Genomic DNA, 22,127 nt, shown 5'->3' on the forward strand with positions numbered 1-22,127 from the left:
CTCTTGTTTTTTCATACAGTATATTCTAATTGAATTTTCCCTCCCCCAACTCTGAAATCCTTCCCATCTCAGCCCCCGTTGGAATCCATACTCATTCTGTCTCAAACAGAAACATCTAAAAAAACAGGCATATAAAATAAATAAAGATAAAAAACACCAGAGTAGAGCAAAACAGAAGAAAAAGAGACAAATAAAAAGAATGAGAAGCAAATACACAAGAGATACATACATTCTTACTAAAAACACAAAACTAGAGGGTGTAATATAAAAGCAAAGAACTTTAAGGTTAAAAAAGTGTGTGTGTATCTGTGTGTAGCCTTCAGCTCTTAAACATCAGTTATGATGGTACCTGCAGACTTGTGTTACATAGCCTTTATTATGTGAGGTAAACTTTTATATCTAGCATGATGAGTTTCTTTTTAAATCATGAAATGATAAATTTTGCAAGTTAAACTTTCTGTAGGTTGTATTGTTTTATTTTTCATTCTATCATTGTGGTGTTTCAGATTTACTTCTCCGTTTATGTTGAATATGTTTGTGTTCCAGAAATGAATTCTGTTTGGTCACGGTGAGTAATTACTGACTGCTGTTGAATTTAGTTTGTTTACACTTCAATGAAGACTATGTAGTCTTTATTAGAACTCACTAGAAACACATGAGAATTTTGTTTGTTTGGTCCTTACGCCATTAAACAAAGTTGCTTATCATGGAGGTTCTATTCATGTCAAGCCTTGGGACACTAAGCAACTGCTGCATGTAACCGTGACCACATCATTTGTGCTTACCATGATTATTAGGGCGGTTGGCTATTTTAGTGGAACACTTACAGAAGTAATTCTTACTTTGAGTTTTTGAACTCTCAGTCACTTCCCAATCACACAACTGTCGTTTTGGAGTAGCTAAAAAAAATTCTCTTATTTCTTTACGTTAGTAAGACTTGAAATCATAACAAAACTTAATTGTGCATATCATGGAGCTTCTTAGGTAAAACTTACACTACGCTTTGTGTGTGTGTGTAGGCTAGAGGTAGATATCTGGTATATATTTCAATCACTCTCAACCTTATTATTTTTTGAGACAAGGTCTATTACTGAGCATGGAGCTCCAGGATTCAGTTGTACTGGCTAGCTAGAAAGATCACAGGATAAGCTTGACCACCTTCCAGACTCTGTCATAGCTGACTTTTTAAAAGTAGGCACCGGGAATAGAGCTCAGGACCTTCTGTTTGTATGACAAGTACCTTATCAACTGACAGTCTCACCCCACTCCTTGATATGCTTGAGGAAAAGAGACCATGAGACTTAAAATGGAGGCATTTGGGTAGACACACAGGAAACTGGTAACTTGAAATCCTCAAATGATTATGGTTCTATGTAGCCATGGAAACAGTGCCTGTCTGAGGAAGACACTTGCTTGTTAAATATTTCTTAAGTTCATATGAATTGCTTTGCCAAATGGTATCTATCCTCTCAAGAGCCACTAGTTTAGGCCCTATTGCTGCCAGCTTGTTTCAGTATACTCTGGGAGGATGAGAGTTTGAGGAAGACAAACTACTTCTCTTAAACCTGAATGATATTGCTAGATAGTTTGGAAGTATGCTCGAGACGATATGGAAAACGTACTGCAAAGCTGTTATCGAGCAGAGTATTCTACATACATTCTGAATTCTCAATCTACCACCTCAGCATGATCAGCTGGGAGTAAATGTCACACTGTTTACTGGATCAGACAGTGACATGTGTTCAGTGGACCAAGATGACAGATCTCCTCCGGCATAATTTAGAGTAAAGAATCCAGTGTTTCACTGAAACAAGAACACTAAGTTGAGTTTGTTGCGAATGATCTGCATGGAATATCTGAGAGGCGAAGAGGACAGTCCTTTAGTTAAACAAGAACCACAGTCTTTGAAAAGCAATATGAGGGTAACAGTGGTAGGTGCTGTCATTGGCAGAATGCCCTGATCTTCGTATGAAAGACAGTGTCAATATTAAGCTTCAAGAGACAGAGTGGACGAAGTCAACCCAACTAGATAGCAGGAAACACAGTCTGAGCCTGGCTTTTTCGCTCAGCACCAAGCATTTGTCGATTACCCGTGTTGCTACTGCACATCACCGTCTCACTCGTTCTAATTGCTGTGTAGTTTTCTGTTGTACGAACAGTTTGCTTAGTAGTTCTGTCGTGGACACACGCTTGTACAGTGTGTAGAGCACAGGTCATGTGATGTGTTTGAGGGTTCTCAGTCGCTGCTAGGTGCTGGAGTCTTATGCCCATCCCTCAGAGTGGGATATTTTAGAAAATTATTATTTGAAGTAATGGACGTGTAACCAGAACCCTTTGCATATTAGGGCAGCCTCCTACCACTTATCAACATGGGCTCTTAAAGTTGTGTGCAATTTAACCACACTTCCAGTAGGTGGCAGCAACATCATATAGGGGCATAACCTTGTAGGCTTTTGTGAAGATAGTTTGTTGATAAAATTACCTCAGATATGATCATGCTTATTTGGTTATTAGACATGTTTACTATAGTTGTTTAGCTTCCTCAAAGTATGAATGATCAATAGAGTAGTTTTCCACAGTACAATAGAGAATTGAATTCAGGTCTTGTGATTTCTAACTATGCTATATCTTATATACATATATTTAAAAGACCTCTAATATTTTGAAATTAACAGTTATCTTAGATTTATTACAAAGTCTTGGATCTATGTTGTATTTAAGGTTTTTTTTCTAGTTTCCGTGGAAGACATGCAAGCTGAAATAACGTTTCAAATTCCATTATGAGAACAAGATGTTTTTCTCTAAGTACCTCTGTATTTCCCTCTGGGTTCTGTTTCAAATATGCTCATTTAAAACAGCAATGCTAAAATGCTATACAAACATAAAATAAAATCATGTTTTAAGAGAATCTACTAGAGAATTCAATCTACTGTGCACAGTATGCGACTGAGATAAATCTGAGTTCAATTATATATTATTGCCTTCTACTTTGATTTATAATTCTATGTGGAATTTATTTGTCTACATGTGTTATTTGGTTTTGTAATTTTTGTTAGCTTCTATCGATTCTTTGTGAATTTCGCATCATGCACCCCAATCCCACCCATCTTCCCATCCCTTCATATCTGCCCTCTGCCCCTGCAAGCTCCCAACAAAAAGAAACCAAACCAAACCAAACCAAACCCAAACAGCAGTAACAACATATTTCGCTATAAGAGCCTCAGTGTGTCAGACAGAATACCCTTTTGCCCAAATAGCATTATTTGCAAATGTTCATTGCAATCAGTCATTGGTCTGGTTCGGGGCCTCTGGCTTCTTCTACACTATCAACACTGGATTGTTACTAGGACTCCTCAGATATCCTGTTGTTGTTGTCCTGGTGCTCCCACAGCTTTGGTTCTGTAGGACTGGCTCCTTCACGTGTTCCAGCAGTTCATAGATGGGGTAGATGTTGGAGTTGGCCAACTCAAAGCCATGGATCTAGGCCTTGGTGGAAGCTGAGTTGTTCAGCCCGCCAGCTCTCCTGTGCCCTAATCACTGGTCCAACTCTTCTGCTTTCCTCAGGTAAGGTGTGGGGCCCACTCTCCCAAATGCTGCAGCCATCGAGAGGTGAAGCCAGCTTACCTGGGACCAGCTCACCCAAGTTGCTCAGGTGAGGTACCAGGACAACATTCCTGCATGCCCGCCACCACTACCCAGGTGAGGTAGGGGCCTGTTCTCAGAGTGCTGCAGCTGATGAGGGGCAAAAACAGCTCTCCCAAGCCTGGTTTTGTATTTTTTTAATGTGGCAAAAGTACATGAGTAAATTAACCACAAACATAAGAACTCTCTAGAAAGATAGAACTGAGAAGATGTATTTAGATAGATAGATAGATAGATAGATAGATAGATAGATAGATAGATAGATGGAACAAGGAGAGACAGTGGACTTTTAGGGGAATTGTTTCATATTATTATGGAGGCAAATTAGCTCCATGAAAGGTTGTATGAAAGGTTGGAGATCAGGTAGGCTTCTTTTGTCTCAGTCCAGTGTGAAGGCCCCAGAACCAGTCCTCTCAATATGAGGGGAGGACCTAAGAACCTAGGAGCTCACTAGTGTGAATTTCAGAGTCCAAACGATGGCACACCAGGAGCTATGATGCTTAAGAGCAGGAGAAGAATGATACCAGCTCTAGAGAGAGGGGAGATTTGTGTCTTCCATTTTTGGTTATTATCTGGACCCACAGCTGACCAGATGGTACCTAGTCACAATCCTTACCCAGTTCACAAATGCCAGTTGAACATTCATATATATATATATATATATATGTATATATATATGAATACATATATATATATGAATACATATATATATAATATATATATGACCAGTACTTTATATGCTACATAGATGTCCTTTAATTCATTCAAATTGGCACCAATTTTTTTTTTAAAGATTGTCTTATTTTATGTGTATTAGTGCTTTGTCTGCATGTACCTAATGTATGTGCACCACATTCATGCCTGGTGTCCCTGGGTCCAGAACGGGCATCAGATTACACGGAACTTGGCTTATGGATAATTATGAACCACTGTGTGGGTGCTAGGAACTGAACCTGGGTCCTCTGCAAGAGCAGCCAGTGCTCTTACCCCGTGAGACATCTCTCTAGCCCCACATTTTATGGTGCAGTTGTTAGGTATAATATTAATTGTAACGCATATTAGTACTAACATGCACATTGGTATTAGATGCATCATTTTGTAGAATCACTTTGAAAAAAGTGTTTATTGACTACAATCAAATTTGATTTGCTTAATAGGAGCTAAATTCTATCAATTAGTCAATGCTTCCCGTATGCATATGGGTGTCGGGTCATCTCCCACTTACGGTTTTACTTTTCGGACTGAGGATGCTAACTTGATTTCTCTAGAGGAGAATAGCACTTTCCTTCTGTAAGCTTTAGTCCTAAAGAAGTTATTTCAAAAGTAAGAGGGAGATAGAGATAGAAAAGAAAACCCATGTTTCAGAATAGGAGGTTTTTGGAGCTGAGGCCGAGGGATGGGAGTTCTTGCTGAGATCCAGAGGACGTGACTGACATGCCCACAGGGAAACCTGCAGGGAGGGACAGTACTAGGAGTAGGGCCCAGACATAGAGAGAAAACAAATCGTTTTCATCACAATCTCTGTGATGTCTTTTCATGTCAGAAGGTCACAGAGAATGGCATAGGGCTCTGGTTGATGGAGGTAATTTTATACAGGAATGTTTTCAGGTGTTAATTCCTCAGCAGCCTGGATAGCCCCACTTCCTTTTACTTTTTAGTTTTTTCCTGAGACAGGGTTTTACCATGTAGCTTTGCCTGGTCTGGGATTTCTTATGTAGACTAGATTGGCCTGAAAGTCACAAGAGATATCCCTGTCTCTGCTTCTCTGGGATGTGCTGGGATTAAAGGTGTACCCCACCATCCTAGGCTCCCCATTTCCTTTTCTTTTCTTTTCTTTTCTTTTCTTTTCTTTTCTTTTCTTTTCTTTTCTTTTCTTTTCTTTTCTTTTCTTTTCTTTTCTTTTCTCTTCTCTTCTCTTCTCTTCTCTTCCCTTTCCTTTCCTTTCCTTTCCTTTCCTTTCCTTTCCTTTCCTTTCCTTTCCTTTCCTTTCCTTTCCTTTCCTTTCCTTTCCTTTCCTTTCCTTTCCTTCATTCTTTTTTCTTTTCTTCCCGGAGATAGAGTTTGTCTGTGCAGCCCTGACTGTCCTGGACTTGTTTTGTAGACCAGGCTGGCCTTGAACTCGCAGAGATCCACCTGCCTCTGCCTTCCAGAGTGCTGGGATTACAGGAGTGCTCCACTATGCCAAGACATCACCCTTTCCTTACAGTTGTATTTCCCCCCATTTTTCTTCACCTTCACTCCAGCTTGCTGAGCACATATCATTTGATTTGCCAATTTTCAAGATGGAATTAACCTTAAATTTTCCTAATGACAAAAATCACTGAAGTAATACAGCCACAAATTAATTATTTTATCAGTAAAAAATGCCACGTGCTCTGGGGCCTCCATGGAACAGCTCCCCTGATTGGCTCTATCAATCATCCATAGCTTTCTTCTGGTGAATGGATATTCTAAATTTATCAAAATCTTTGTTGTGTGGTCAAGCACATATTTATCATTTTATTTTTTATTTTTATTTTTTGCATTGAGGATACAAAATGAAGTTTTGTGCTTGCTCAGTTATCAAAGAGGCAGGGGGCTGGAGAGATGGCTCAGAGGTTAAGAGCACTAGCTGTTCTTCCAGAGGTCCTGAGTTCAGTTTCCAGTAACCACATGGTGGCTCACAACCATCTATAATGAGATCTGGTGTCCTTTTCTGATGTGAAGGCATACATGCAGATATTGTATACATAATAAATAAATTAATTAAAAAATATCAAAGGGGCACTTTAATAAATATTTATTGTAGTGAAAAAACTCGAGTGAAGAAAACTAGCACTGGTTTACAACAAGCATATGTTAGGTCATACTTCTCATACCAGTGTGTTTATTAATGGGAACATGAGCAGACCCACATTAGAAGGTTTCGGACAGCAAAAGAAGCATTTTAGAGCTGCTTGAAATAGGACAAGCCACAACTCTCTCCTCTAAAGAGGGCCTCTGAGGAGAAGATGAAATTCACTTCAGAAAAACTACTGCAATCCAGGGTGTGTCTCCCATTTTTCTGACCTCCCCAAATCTTTTCCAGATGGACTGGAGCTGATCAAATTCAGAATAGATGTTTGCATGAGCCTTGCTTGCTGCCTGCTTTAGCTGCCAGCAAAAAACAAAACTGCACCGGGGCTAAAACTCTCCATCTGCTGAGGGAAACACGCAGACAGACAAATTACAAACGAGGCTATTTGGAGAGAAGGGGATCAAAGCTGAGTAGGTAATGTGTGTCGGAGCCTGATGAGACCAGCTAGAGGGCTAAGAAAGGTTGAGGTTCTGGACATGGCACTTGCTTTCTGTCTGTTCCCAAATACCCATCCTCCTTGATATCAATGTGTTATTTACAGGTTGGTGAATAGGCAGTTTTCCTTGTGTTTGGTCAAAGAAAATGTTTTTCTCTCTACAGTGGGAGATATGCAGCCTCTGGTATGCATTTAATCTATCCATTTAAAGCCAATTTCATGGCTTGATATATAGAACTTGGTAGGCACCTGGCTCCTGTTCCTATGATTTGCCAATTACCCCTAATACTTCGTAAGTATACATGATTACGCACATTGATCAAATGTGGCCAGACACACGTGGCCGAGGCCAGTTATAAACGTGCTCCAGCACAAAAGCACACACTTACTCAAAGTATTAAGAGTTGTCTTTGCTACTTGTTTTTGTAAACTGAGCGCTTGGTTCTTCAGTGTGAACCTCCCAGACGAACATGCTAAGCTGCAGTGTCAAGAGGCTGGACACACCTGTGAAGGGCATGCTGTACCCCAGAGGCTCCTACAAGATGTTCAATCTCAGCTCCAAGGGCAAGCATTTCCTATTTCATGACCTAAAAGTGGACAAATGGGCCAATGACATAGCTCAGCACAAAAAGGGACTTGCTAACAAATCTTGTTTCTTTAGTCTTGCATGGTGGAAGGAAAAAGTTGACTACTGAAACTTGTCCTCGGCCCTCCACACGCACACTTTCACTCACCACACACACACACACACGCGCGCACACACGTGCACCCACACTCACAGCTATTTCTTGTAGTAAACTCGTCCGTGACAATATTTTTTAAATTAAATTTGTTTGTTCCCTTCTCTCCACCAGTCCCACCCAATCCCACCCTCTTCCCCCTTCTCCCTCTCCTTCTCCTCAAAAAGGGGAGCCTCACCCCTTACAAACCCATCCCAGTCCAAGTCAAATCAGCTCTAAGTATATCCTCTTCCACTGAGGCCAGACAAAGCAGCCCAGCTAGGGGGAAGTGATCCAAAAGCAGGCAACAGGGTCCATGTCAGAGACAACCCCCTCTGCTTGCTAGGAACCACATGAAGACCAAACTGCCCGTTGCTTACATATGCGCGCACACAGTTTTTAATTGCAGAAAATTGGAGAAAGGCACAGGAATAGACACACCAGTCACTCAAATTATGGCTTGGAACCTTTACAAAGCGGGTGTGGAAGTGTCTCTCTTCAAAGCTGCCAGGCCAGATGGCTGGCATTGTTTAACGGGAAGACCACGCAGACCACAGACTTTTATGGACCACATTCTAGAAGCAAAAAAAGCAGCCAAGTTCTGAAATAACACTGATGTTAGACTTTGCTTCAGTGTCTGCACACATAGGAAAATCAGTATGCATAGAGTATGGTTTGGAATTATATGGCAGAATCATGCTTGTTCTAGGGAAAACTTTTTTTTCCTACAAATAAGCAATCTGGATGCTTTTTATCTTATAAAATCTTTAGGAATAAAACTTGACCCACATGATTCAGAAAAGAGAAAGCCATACAATGACTCCCATTTCATTTCTGATAACTGTGAACTGAGCAAATGGCTTGAGGGGACATCTGACCCCTGGCTTCGACCTGTAGCCTACAGTGCAATCATCAGTGAGACTCCGTGTGGGCTGAGCTGCTGCTGTGAAGTGCGTTGTTGCATTTAAGCACGAAAATGTGGCTTCAGTTAACAAGAACAGTTGTTAGCTAGAAGCTGAACTACAGAAGCCAAAAAGCAAGGTTAGTACGTTTAGGGACTTTCCCAGAACTGTGGACTTTGAGGGAGTAGGTTTTTGCTGTCACTTTGGCGGGCAGTGCTGTCTATGTGCTGAGTTTTTGGTCTGACTACAGTGCCATCATGGAGACAGTTGTGCTAAGTCTGGGGGCTAACTAAGGTCTGGGGCCCTGTTGCTCTGGCTGAGGACGTGAGAGGGTTACTCCGCATGCTCCTCATCACTGCCATCAGTGGTGTCCCTAAAGCAATGGGACTGTCTAGTCCTGCACTGCGACTTCCAGAACTGTGGCTAATTGGCTTTTCTGTCTTTATACGTTAACTGCCTCAAGGATCTCATGGTAGCAATGGAGAGCTGACTAACGCGGCCTGTTCACTTAAATGTGAGTTTGACGTACTCTGTTTTCCAAAGGTGATTTTCCTTCAGGTCTCTGGCATTGGAATAGTGCTTGGCTCATCTAATGCGTTTAATCCACATTTGCTGAACGAGTGAATTAATCTTAGTATTTTAATAAATGCTACTGATTTGACTCATAATGTTAAAATTGTCCTGCTATTTGTGCTCAGAAAATTTCTAGGCCTATCTCCCCCCCCCAAAAAAAAAACCCCAAACAAACAGAAAAACTTAAAATGAATGACATAGAAAGAAAGGTTTTGGTAGAGATTGCAAGTAAATATGATTATCATGACTATTTAAGGACCAACATATTCTATTGCAACAATGCAAGTTCATTTTTGTTTTAAAAAGGGTCAGCTATAAAATTGCCACAATGAAATCCATTATTCTGTATGCTAATTTTAAAGGGCTAATGCAATAACTGTTTTTTTAAAAGTGAAATTCATAAAAAGTATACATTGATAGGCTTTGTTTTTTTCAGGTCAGTTGAAGTGTGTAAGAACAGGTATTTAGTTTTGTTTCTGTGTTTGATACAGAATTCTTTAAGTTTTTGGTTTCCTCCAACAGATTGCAATTTAAATTTTTTAAAGCTTTAATTATAATTTTGGACCGAGAACAAACGCGATTCTTTCATAATTTAAATATTCATGCATATATGTATATTTATCACCCAAGAATAACACTTCACCATGGAAATGCTAAGATAACAGTGAAAGCTAGTTAATTTTGTGAGAGAAGTATTAAATAGAAAATCAGGGTGAAATAAATGTGACTAGACATGTATAAACAAACAACTCATATTTCAATAGTAAGAGAAACGATTAGCAACAAAATATGTTAAAATAATTTAAAAGTTACATTACTACATGAGCAATAGCATGTTGATTATTTATTTATGCTGAAAATATGGAATGACTTTAAAAATTGGAAAAAAACCTGTTAATTTTATGTTAAACATTTCAGTTGAATCCACATTGGTATCTTACTCCTTAAATCTCACCTACAAATGATACTAATATATATACATATATATATAATATACACACACTAGCACATATTATATAATATGCACACACCCCCATATAATTTAAAACCACTGAGATACGGGCCAGTGAGATGGCGTAGCAGGTAAAAGAGCTGGTAGCCATGTTACATGACTTGAATTCAAAACTCTAGGACCCACATGGTGGAAGAAGGGAATCAGCTCCTTCAGGCTGTCCTCTGTTCCTCAGAGCAACCCTAGAAATTAAGGTAGTAGGAAGATGCACAGGATGGGCAGGGCAGAAAACAGGGTTTCTAGGCAACCCTTCTTCCCTTACCCATCACCTGTCATCACTCTAGCAAATGACAAAGGCCTGTAATCAAGGGAATTGAACCAGGTTCTGTGGGCAGGACCATGAGCTCTCTCTCTTCATATTCATGTGTGTGTGTGTGTGTGTGTGTGTGTGTGTGTGTATGAATATGAATGAAAGCTAAAACAGAAGGGTAAGGTCAAATCGACACTGAGAGGTGTCAGAGTCATTCACCACAGACTTATTGTACTCCATCCCATTAGCTCTCGGAATCCTACTTGCCAGGAGATGTCGTCCACCATACACATACTCTACTCCATCCCGTTAGCTCTTGGAATACTGCTTGCCAGGTCGGAATCTCCTGGGAGACAGGAGGCTCCTATGCAGAGCCGAGATTTCCCAAGACAAGAGAACAAGTGATGCCTACAGCGGGGCTCCACAGATAACTACAAGTTCCTGAAGGAGCAGTAGAAGAAGCTCAGTCAACCACAGTCCATGAGCATGAATGCCATGCCCCAAACCTCTGTCCATGAAAGATACACTTTACTTTTAAAAGCAGGTCTAGTTCCATATCAGAGGTGAGCAGGAAGTAAAAGGATTCCTTACCCTTCACCCCTTACACATTATGTTTTCCTCATTACAGACACTTTATTATAGTGTTGTTGTTGCAATTCCTGTGAGGTAAACTCTCATAGGAACGTTATCACCAGACTCCTAACTAGTTTTCATTTACATTTAGATTGTGGTGCTGTTCGCTGTGGGTTTTGACAAATATAAAGTAACAGACAGTCAACATTATAGTATCCTGTAGTCTTCAATGCTTCTCTGTGTTCCCTTCTTCCCTCCCTGGTGTATGAATGACTACTGGAAAACACTGATATTTTAAATGTCTTCATAATTTCGTCTTTTCTGGAGTATCATACAATTAATAGTTCAGTTTTTAAGAACTTTGCAATATCCATCTAAGAGTCTTCTTTATCTAGTATTTCACTTTGATAGTATGGATATTAATTCCTCTTTGCTTTTATTCCTTTGGCATGAGTTTTATTACATGGCTCAGGCTGACTTAAAACTTATTATGACTGGCTTATTTTCCTTTTCTAATTGAAACTTTCTAATGAATATTCAATGTAGATAAAAATCTGTCTACAGTGTGGAATACCTTTACTATATAGTATAAAGTTTTCATATTTAGAAGTTTGTGTACGATATTTTTAGCAATACAGTGCACAATGTTCAAATCTTCTGGCGTAGCTCATTACAGTTGGGACACCTAACGGATTATTAATATGACCTACATATTTTTTATTTGTGTGTGCACCTGAGTGCTTGTCAAGGCACGTGTGTGGAGGCCAGATTCTTGTGGGCCCAAGGGTTGTGCTCAGGTCATCAGCCTTGCTGGGAAGCACCTTTACCTGCTGAGCCCTCTTACCAGCATGAGTATTAATTTAATTTTTATTTTATAGAAATTAAAGATAACATTATGTATATGGGTACGTGGTAGTGGAACTAGACCTCCTTTCTTATTAAAAGCACTTGAAATGACTGGATTGTTAGAATTCTATATAATTGATTTTTATTACATTGATAGTTAAATTACAAAAGCATGTTTTTGCTGTCTAGCTTTCATAATCATCTCAGGAGAAATAGGGGAAGAGAGAGATTTCTTTTCTGTTCTCAGGCATCACTGTTTGAATAATGGGATTGGTTTTAACTAAAGGTTCAGGGGCAAAACCCAATCGTTTTAAGTCAATCAATTAATATTTTCCTTTGTTTGAATTTATGGTGAGTGTGTGTGTGTGTGTGTGTCTTTATCTGCTTACCCATTGAAAGACACCTGTGTGGTTTCCACATCCTGGATACTTGAATGATGCTGCAATGGACACGGAGTCAGTTATCTTTTGGAGGTGTTGGTTTCACCTCCCCTGTGCAGATGGACAAAAGGAGGATAGCTGGATCGTTTGATAATTTTATGTTAGTTTTTGGAGGAGGCTCCATAATGTTTCTACAATGGATCACCAACATACAGTTACCCGATAGTGCAAGACGATTCTCTTTCCTCCATATACTTGGCCATGCTTGTAGATCTTGTTTAATCACAGATATTCAAAGGAATACAAGGCCATCTTCACAGTCTATTTTCATTTTCATCTGAGCTCAGGATGCTCACGCATGTCTCACACACCTGTTGGTCACTGTAAAATTATCTTTGTTGAATGTTTAATCTAATAACAGCCTTCGCACATTTTTAATTGGGTTATATGTTTTCTTGCTGTCAAGCTGCCTAGTATCTTTATAGGAATTGACTATTAATCCATTATCAGACATGTGGTTTGAAAATATTTGTTCTCAGCCTCTAGCTAGCCTTACATTTTGTAATTCCTTTTCTGTGACAGAGTTTTTTTTTTTTTTTTTTTTTTTTTTTTTTAAGTTGGGGGTATATTAGCTGCTTTTCTTGTCCTTGTGATAAAATACCCAACAGAATTGGCTTAAAGGATAACATTTTATTTTGGGTGATGGTTTGAAGGTATCATAGTAGATAAGGCACAGGTCACAGGTACATCATAGTCACTGCTTAGCTTTGGAGCAGAAGATTAGACTGAAACAGGAAAAGGCCAAATATAACCTATCAACTATTGGCCAACATATGACAGCAAGACACTGTGTCTCAAAGGTTCGATAACCTTTCAAAACAGTGCCACAAGCTGAAACAGGTGTTCAAACACATGAACATAGCTGGGCATGGTGGTGTAAGACTGTAATACCAGTATTTGGGAGGCGAAGGCACAGGTAGGTGGACCTCTGTGAATACTACAGATTTGTAATGCAATTAACTGCTTAGTAATGGTTATTTAAGTTAATTCCTACGAAAGAGCTATTCTGTTAATAGCTAATCACTGCACTTAGCCTCATACTAGGCAAGAATACTTAGGTTTGGAGAGATTATTTGCTTAGAGTCATGTAGCTTTAAGTGCCAGAGTCAGAATTTAACTCAAATTGCCCACTATCAGCTCTCACAGTTTGAATCAAAGGTTGTGGCTCTGTCATGAATAAGTCCCATTGTGTTCCTTGGAGTCTTATTTTCTTCACACATTCATGGACAATGATCCCACATCTGCTTTTCAGGGTTGTTTGTTCCCATCAAATGGATGAGGCAATTATGCAACAGAAATGAAACCATCTTCCTCTCTTTTTTAGAAACCCAAAGAGACAGATTTATAACTTCACAAAAAGATTACGGATATGAGACTGTACCCCTTTCTACTCCAAATCTCACTAAAACCATCTTTGGAGACGAGAGAAGGGCACAGTTAAAGTCACCTTTCAGCAGGCGTGCCTCATTAGTCAGCTACCCATTCCTACGAGATGCCTGGGGCAATTAGCTGAAAGAGACAGAAAGGTTACAAACCCACAGTGCTGGAAACTGTAATAAGACTGGACAGTCTCATTGCTTTGGGCTGGGCTGGGAGCACTGGGTGGCAATGGTGGGGCACACACTGGAATAAATAGCTCATACCCAGAGCCACGGGGCGGAGAGAGAAGGACGAACTGGGCTTACAAGCCCTTGTATGACATACCACGAGCGACCACTGATTAGGTTCCAACGGTCAAAGATTCCACCACCTCCCAAATGACTCACTATTAGAATCCAATTGTCAAAATACATCCCTTTGTGGACCAAACATAACACACACCAAATGTCAAAGGAAAAAGCGGGCAGTAATGGGTATGTTCATTCCTTTAACATCGTTTGTGGTAGTTTGAATAAGAATACTCCACGTAAGATGCTGGTCTCCACTTAGTGGTGTAATTTGGGAAGGTGTGTTCTTGTTGGAGGAGGTGTGTCACGAGGAATGTGCTGTGAGGGTTTAAAAGCCTATGCCAGGCCCAGTCTCTTCTTCTCTTTCTCTCTCTTTCCCTCTCCCTCCTCCTCTCCCTTGTCCTCTCCCTCTCCGTCTTCCTCTCCCTCTTCCTCCCCACTCTGTCTCCTTTCCCACCCTCCCTCTATCTGCCTGCAGATCAAAGTGTTAATCTCCTAGCTATTGTTCTAACACCATGCCTGTCTGCTTCTTGCCATGATGATCATGCACTAATACTCTCAAATTGTAAGAAAGCCCTCAATTAAATGCTTTCTTTTATAATAGCTGCCTTGGTTATGGTGCCTCTTCATAGTAACCAAGGCATCATTATTTCATACTGAATACTTACATCAAACTTTACATCGACCTCCATAAATAGACAGAATTATGAGCTGCAAATTTAAAGTGGTGTTAACTAAACAAAGTTAATAAAATCAAAAAGTCAAACAGAAGCATTAAGAGGGCCAACCTGTAGAATGACTCAGAAGAGCTCGTGGTTAGCATGTGGGAAGCCTGGGGTAGAGCCACAGTATGCTTGCAAAAGTGGGATAAAAGTAATTTTCTGGCTAAAGTAGAAATCTCATGCATGCCCCTCTATTGGAAAGCCACCAAAGACAACATATGTGATACAGAATTATTCCAGAACCTCCCAAGATATAAATCCACTAACACCAAAAAATGTTAAATGAAGAAAGAACACCGGCTTTGTATTGTAGAGCAAAAGCAGGAGCTAGACAGGAGATGGGTGGCATGGAGGCAGGCACACAAACAGTACTCCCGGTGCTTAGTGGCATCTGTCACAGGATACATGAGATCACAGGAGTGCAGGCCAGTGGTGCAGGGCTTCTAAGAAGCCACATCTTGCTCAGGCTCACAATGCATGTGGACCCCTCCCCCACCCCCCCCACCTCCCGGTAGTGTTGCAAGATATTTGATCCCATTGTGAAACCCAAGATTGTGAACTGTAAAAACATTTTTCTTGTTTGGAGTGGCTCAGTTCTAGCACACACTTTTAATCCAAGAATTTTCTGTTTACTGTAAACAAGTGGTTATGGTGTGGCTCAGCCCTAACACACACCTTTAATCCAAGAGCTTTATTTAATCCAAGGATTAAATAAAATTAACCCTAGGTCACGAGGCGGAGCAATAACCAACTGACAAGGAGTAAACTGAAAGGAGGGTCATTGAGTTGAAGGGCATTTAAGACAGTGTGGAAAAGGAGAAGGGGCTTTGGCTTTTTCCTTCTGGGACATGAGCTGAGAAAGATCAGCTGGGTGCTTTCTCTGCTTCTCTGAGCTAGTAGGTTTTCACCCCAACATCAGGCTCCTAAGTCTTCATTGGTAAAATTGAACTATTGGGATTTTCTCTCTTTGTAACAACACAGAAGAGGCTCAGCTCAGATGGAGACTCACTGATGATTGCATTGCAGGCCGAGGGTCAGGGTCAGGGGCCAGATGTCCCCTGCAAGCCACTTCCTCAGCTCAAAATTCTCAGAAAGGAACTTAGTGTCCCTGTATGGTTTTTCTTTTTCTGGATCATGTGGATCCCGTTTTATTCTTAAGGATCTTATAAAGATAAAAAGCATCTATTTTGCTTATTTGTAAGAAAAAAGTTTTATTAGAACAAACACAACTCTCGAAAGCATACTCTATGCATTCTGAATTTCCTGTGTATGCAGGAGCGAAGTCTAACATCATAGTTTTATTTCAGAACTTGGCTGCTTTTTTTTTTTTTTTGTTTCTAGAATGTGGTCCATAAAAGTCTGTGGTCTGCCTGGTCTTGCAGGCAGCCAGCCAGCCATCTGTCCTGGCAGCTCTGAAGGGAGATGCTTTTGCAGCCAGTTTGTAAAGGTTCCAAGCCATGGTTGTGAGTGACTGCTGTGGCAGTTCCTGTGCTTGTGGGAAGAGGGGCCAGTGAGCAGTTCTGTGCAGGGGCATTTGCCAGCCTTAATGGGGAGTGGGAACCATGGGAGAGTGAGGCTGGATGAAAACGGTCAAGCTCTGACATGAACAGTTGGTTTATGTCTACAAAAGCGAGATACCAGGAGCTCAGGAGGGTTGTGCTTAGATCATACATGAGGGTGTATAGAGCACCACATGTGCAAACAGGATGAATACCCCTGCTCAGTTTTACATCAGGGGGATTCAAACCAGTTCTATGAACACAAATTGGTAAAGCACAAATGATTACAAAAGAGTTGAGCCCTACAGTTGTCCATTTTTTTTTTTTTTTGTAATTAAAAACTGTGTGCAGGCTTATGCATGCTGGAGTGTCGTGGCATGTGACTGCAAATTAGATGTTAATTTTCACTGTTTGTTATCTTCTTTCACCTTATAGTGCTCTGAGGATGGAACTCCAGTTGTCACATTTGGTGAGAAGTGCCTTTACCCACTGTCTGTCTACTTTTTGGTGTTCTACTTCAACCATTGCACCAGTCTCAGAAACATGGAACATTAGGCTGGAGAATGCTGATAGTGTTTCAGGTGCATCTAATCTCTGTGATGTGGATTATTTGGTGACTATTAGTGCAATGAGTCTTCTTAGAGCAAACTTGACCAGATGCCAGAAATATAAAAATAAATTGGATGGTTTGATCTGATTGGCTGTGCCAACTCTAGGCAGACTGTCTGGGATATGTATAGGACAGTAAGAAATGGAAGGCTTCCTCAGGCTGCTCAGACATGGTTATCGGCCTTTTCAAGATGCCAGAAACAAGCTATCAGAATACTAAGTAAATGACACTTTCTTGCCATCAGTCTTCATGATTTAAACCATTTCCTGTTCTCTTAGGTTCTGGTTGATGGAAACAAGCTTATGACCTCAAACTTACTAATTCTTAGCAGCCATTTTTTTTCTTTTTTTTTTTTTTTTAGTAAGAAGCCAGCTATTTTCAGATGTTTTTTAGAAGATGCAATCAAGCCATTGCACAACTCCTTTCAGGAAGTCCTAGCAGGTCATCCTTATCCGTTCAGAAACAGAACAGCCAATGGTCACAACCTAGTTTTAGGACACTACGTCCTAAAACTATCAGTGACAAAGGGTTTTGATGCTGGGATGGGGAAACTTCTCTATGGGCACAGAAGCCTTCTGTCTTATACAAAAAGTCTCAAAACTTGATGTTTCTCAAATGCCTCTGCATAGGACAATGAATGATGAGATATGCTTATTGTGTAACATGGAAACTATGACCCTATGGATCTTAAATATTTGTCTCCATGGCATTGAATCAGTTAGTTCATACAAAAACATTGTCTCTTTCAAAGTACGCCTTTTTTTTTAATCTCCAAAAGCCCATGAATGCTGTAGTGTTCTAGCCATGTGCATATTATTGTGGGCAACTGTGGCTTGAAAATATCAGATTCTCTGACACTAGCTGCAGATTGTCTTTTTCTGAAACCTTTTCATGGAATCTTTGATTTCCTTGTTCTTCAGACTGTATATCAAAGGGTTCAACATGGGAATCACCACAGTGTAGAAGACAGATGCAAATCTGTCAAAGCTGGAGGAGCTGCCAGAACTTGAACTCAAATAGACAAAGATACTGGAGGTGTAGAATAGGGAGACAGCTGTCAGGTGAGCAGCACCGGTGTGGAAGGCCTTGGACCTGCCCTTAGCTGAAGTGATCTTCGGGATGGACACGACGATATAGCCGTAGGATATCATGATAACTAGCACATTTACAAATCCAAAGACCATTGTTAATGTTGCAGTCAGGACTTGCAGAAAGAAAGCGTCTGTGCAGGACAGAACTAGCAATGGTGGCATGTCACAGAAGAAATGCTTGATGACATTATCTCCACAGAAGTGGAGATGAAGCAAAGCAGACAACTGAAGTAAAGAAGCAGTGAACCCAGACATAGAGGATGCCAGCACCATCAGAATACAAAGAGTGGGTGACATGATTGATGACTAGAGAAGTGGGTTACAAATGGCAGCGTATCTGTCATAGGCCATAGCTGCCATGAGACAAGATTCACTCAGGCCCACGGTGGAAAAGATGAAATTCCAAACAATGCAGCCCACAAGGCTGATAGTTTGCTTTTCCTGGAAAAAGTTTGAGAGCGTTTTTGGTACTGTGCAGGTAACATAGCAAAGGTCTATGATGGACAGGTTACAGAGAAAGAAATACATGGGAGTGTGGAGGTGAGAATCCATTCTTATTAAAATAGTGAGGAACAGGTTCCAGGTCAGAGTTGTAATGTAGACAAGCAGGAATGTGACAAAGAGCAGTGTTAAGATTCGGGGGAAATCTGTGAATCCCAGGAGGATGAAGTGGGTGATCTTGGTGCTGTTTCCCCTTGCAATCATTTCCTTGGTGTTCCTAAAATCAGAAAGGAGACAATTTAGTCCATAGTTGACCCAGGTGAAACCGTAGCATCACTATTTCATACCATCTGTCTTGTTCTCCTGTGATTCCTTCATTGTCCTGTGGAAAGGCTTCTCAAACTGTCACACTCTGAGATGAGTAGGGAGTGGTGGTGGACATGATCAAAGCACACTGTGTGAAAATTTCAAAGAATTAAAAGCAATAAAAAAGAAATAGAACCCAGGCATGGTTGCTCATGCCTTCAGTTCCAGCATTGCAAAGCCAGGCAAATCTCTGCTGTTAGTTTGGTATAAATAGTGAGTTCCAGGCCAACCAACACAACATATTGAGACCTTGTCTCAAATAAAAAAATAAAAAAAAAAGAAAAAGAAAGAAAGAAAGAAAAGAAAAACCTACCTTGTTTACAAAAGAAGTGCAATAATTTATCATATTTATAATAATTTCTAAAACTCTTTATAAGCATATTTAAGTCTCCAAACTGGAAAATACTGTAACTTATAATTCATGTGTTTTGTTCCTTCACAGGAAGTGCTCCAAAACAGGTCTTTAATAGTATCCTTTACTATTTGTGTCCCCAAGATTATCTCAAATTAGTATATGTTGCTTCTTTAAGAGTGTCATGAGATGTGCTGAGATATTCAGTGTGAAGCATGCTCCTAATGTCCACACCCTCTAGTGAATCGTCCTAAGCAGCTAAGATACTTATTTTGACTTGATCAATAAAAAATTAAAACAATAGAAATCCTTAGATGAAATGTTTACAGAGACAGCTCTGAATGAAAATTGTGGCCAGTGCACAGCACACAACCAGGTATCCGTGTTAGGTATTGTTCAGTAGATGTGGGTTATCACTGAGAACTGACGATCAATGATGAATGATAGCTGTACCCACGAATAGGAATGATGGGGTCTATGTTATCTTTTTGAGAAAGCAAGAGCTCTCTTATCAGCCCTGTAAGCAGTGAAACACACTTGCTCTATGTCAAGGTCTACTGAGACCTCTATCCATGAAGGTGAACCTCCTTTGGGTCATGAAGACATATGCCCACTTAATTATCTTATGATTAGTTTGCTCGGCTTGAAGATTGAAGGACAGGCAACATCCTAATGGGATTGACCTTGTTGGTAAAAATGATCAAAGCAAATATTTCATTTCCAAAATCACAGAGGTACAATTTTTATATACCACTAGTTAGGACTCACTAACAGCAGCATTATTGGTAAATCCTATTTCTATACCGCATGCCCTAGTTGCCCTACCTTGAGATGAAAGGGACAGTCAGTGACAATGAACAAAATGTTAAGAGATGAATAAATCACTTGTACTTTCAGATACTAATATATTCAACAGACACTGATAATTTATCATTCTTAGGATAGTGGATATGAACCCAAAGAACAAATAAATACATTGGAAATAAATGTATATATGGTAAGATTTTCTATGTGCTAATATTGGTATTTTAAATTAATAGGGAGAGGAAAATCTTTTCCACAAAATCTATGTAAGAACTTACTAGAGTTATCAATCTCAAGGAAGAATGAAATAGATATGTGCATTTATGTGACATTGAAGTAGAAAATACATTTCAGATCCATAGCAATAAAGCAGTCTAAGAGGAGAATATGATTTAAATCTCTCAGCAAAAGAACTCCTAGTAGCTTATAGCTCCCAAGGGAGGGAGAGTCACTCTCCTATTGGGAATTGGCCACTGATAGGTTTCTTGTGCCTCAAGTGGATGGCCACATACCCTTGTGCATATGTGTAGTACTAATTGGACTCAGGGGTTATTAATAATGAAGAAATAAAAGGGGACATAAAGTTGGGAGAGTAATGGGGAGATTCTCTAGGGACTGATTGGAAGGAGGTAGTACTTAAAGAATATGATCAAAGTACATTGTTTAAATATATAGGTAAATGTTTTTTCATAGAAACAATGAATTAGAGCTGGGCATGTTGGCACACATCTTTAACCCCAGTGCTTGGGAGCCAGAGGCTGGTGGATTTCTGTGGGTCAGAAGCCAGTTTGGCATATTTAGTGTGTATCCCAGGCAAAGCAGGGATACATACTGAGACCCTGTCCAAGAAATACAGTAAATTTGGAAAAAGGAGACCCTGTCCTCTCCAGCTCTTACTATTTCCCAGTTCTTACATAAAGGGTCCTCCACAAGGAGAGCAACAGAACAAGAAAATTTGAACACAGGGAACTTCCCAGAGACTCATACTCCAACCAAGGACTATTCATAGAGATAACCCAGAACCCCTGCACAGATGTAGCCCAGGGCAGTTCAGAGTCCAATTGGGTTACACAGTAATGTGAAGAGGGACTGCCTCTGACATAATCTGACTGGCCTGCTCTTTGATCACCTCCCCCTGGGGGGGGAGCAGCCTTACCAGGCCATAGTAGAGGACAATGCAGCCACTTTTGATGTGAACTGATGGACTAAGATCAGAAAGAAGAGGAGAACCTCCCCTATCAGTGGACTTGGGGAGTGGCATACATGCAGAGGGAGGAGGGAGGGTGAGATTGGGAGGGGAGGAGGGAGGGGCTTATGGGGGGGATGCAGAATGAATAAAGTGTAATTGATGAAAAATTTAAAAAAAAGGGAAAAAATAATTTAAGAACCTTAAATGACTTTCAAAAGTGGAGGAAAACATGGAGTTAGTCAATTTACATGGAGCATGTCTCGCCCCTAGGGGCAATGGTCTCCTGAACCTACTCAGACCTTGGACACCACCACTGCTAGTTCTAGAACTGATGCAGGATGTTCCAACGAGGGGGTTAAGGCTTCTCATAATATTTCCTATAAGCCCATACCTGTTTGTTTATATCCCCCATTTTTATTCATTATTAGCAAGATAGAGCCAAGTAATTGTGGTAATGATACTTGCTTTTTTGCCCAATGCTGGAATGCTAGTGAATTTAGGTATGCCCTGGTTACTCGCATACCTCGCTGGGTGCCTGTGCCTGTTGATGCCCCTCACGCTATGACTCTCTTCAGACAGAAAAGGGATCTTGGAACTACAGCCACCATTGTTACTGCCATCTCATTGGCGGCTGTTGGAGCTACCACCGTGACATTAGCCATGAGTCATACTGTGCAGACTGCTCAGACCCTGAATAATCTTTTAGCCAATGTAGCTCATGCCTTAGATGTACAAAAAGGAATTAATGCTCAACTAAAAGGAGGCTTGATGGTGTTCAATCAGAAGATTGACCTCGTGCAGGAGCAAATTGATACGCTATGGCAAATCGCTCAACTTGGCTGTCAATGAAAGTATGCTGGACTTTGAGTCACTAGCATACAACATGAGAATTTTTCCTGTGCTGCAAATCTGTCTAAACAATTGTCTAGCTATATTTTAGGTAATTGGACTGGAGAATTCGATACTACGATGGAACAGCTGAGAGTGGCCATTGTCACGGTAAATTCTACCAGAGTGGACGCAGGACTAGCCACAGGATTATCATCATGGATTGCTGCAGCCATGAATCATCTGAAGGAATGGGCGGGCATGGGAGTGTTAGCAGGCCTTCTGGTGTTGGTCTCCTTGGTTTGCCTGTGGTATATATGCAAGATTAG

The 22,127-nt window shown here is 40.5% G+C and overlaps 1 pseudogene; it reads right to left on the minus strand.

Moving 5' to 3' along the window:
- Positions 1–17,584: 17,584 nt before the first annotated feature.
- Positions 17,585–18,523, minus strand: LOC110540496 (olfactory receptor 5AN1-like; annotated as a pseudogene).
- Positions 18,524–22,127: the final 3,604 nt, after the last annotated feature.

This window comes from Meriones unguiculatus, chromosome 1 (genome assembly GCF_030254825.1).
Source record: "Meriones unguiculatus strain TT.TT164.6M chromosome 1, Bangor_MerUng_6.1, whole genome shotgun sequence".
NCBI classification, from domain to species: Eukaryota; Metazoa; Chordata; class Mammalia; order Rodentia; family Muridae; genus Meriones; species Meriones unguiculatus.